The following is a 711-nucleotide window of genomic DNA, read 5'->3' as shown; positions in this document are numbered from 1 at the left end:
TTCAGTTCTCGGAAAACAGGAAGTAGTATATTATTCACGTATCTATCAGAAGTTATGGCTTGGTGGAAAAAATATCGGTCCAGTAACTCATGTCATATGATACAAGCACTCCGTCGTCAGGCAACGAGTGGCCTACCGGGACCATCCGACCGCCGTGTCATCCTCAGTTGAGGACGCGGATAGGAGGGGCGTGGGGCAGCACACCGCTCTCCCGGCTGTTATGATGGTATTCTTGACCTAAGCCGCTACTAATCGGTCGAGTAGCTCCTCAATTGGCATCACGAGGCTGGGTGCACCCCGAAAAATGGCAACAGCGCATGGCGTCCTGGAAGGTCACCCATCCAAGTGCCGACCGCGCCCGACAGCGCTTAACTTCGGTGATCTGACGGGAACCGGCGTATGCACCGCGGCAAGGCCGTTGCCTCAGCTCATATCATACAGAGGATATTAATGGAGCCGATGAAGATTTTCAGAATTCCAGCATCAATCGTTTCGCGAATTCACGTACCTCTACATCTACATGACTACTCCGCATTTCATGCTTAAGTTCCTGGCAGACGTTTTATCAAAGAACGTTCAGACTAAGATAATAAGGAATTACAGACACTGGCTGCAACCGGTCATTGATTGAAATAAATGGGGAAAGTTGAAAATTTGTCTCGGACTGGGATTCGAATGCGGGTCTCCTGCTTACTAGGCAGATCCTCTGAC

The 711-nt window shown here is 49.9% G+C and overlaps 1 pseudogene; it reads right to left on the bottom strand.

Annotated features, from left to right (window-relative positions):
* Positions 1–305: 305 nt before the first annotated feature.
* On the bottom strand, positions 306–423 carry LOC124723272 (annotated as a pseudogene).
* Between the last annotated feature and the right edge of the window lie 288 nt (positions 424–711).

This window comes from Schistocerca piceifrons, chromosome X, assembly GCF_021461385.2.
Source record: "Schistocerca piceifrons isolate TAMUIC-IGC-003096 chromosome X, iqSchPice1.1, whole genome shotgun sequence".
Taxonomy (NCBI): Eukaryota; Metazoa; Arthropoda; class Insecta; order Orthoptera; family Acrididae; genus Schistocerca; species Schistocerca piceifrons.
This window is presented reverse-complemented; position numbering and strand designations above follow the sequence as displayed.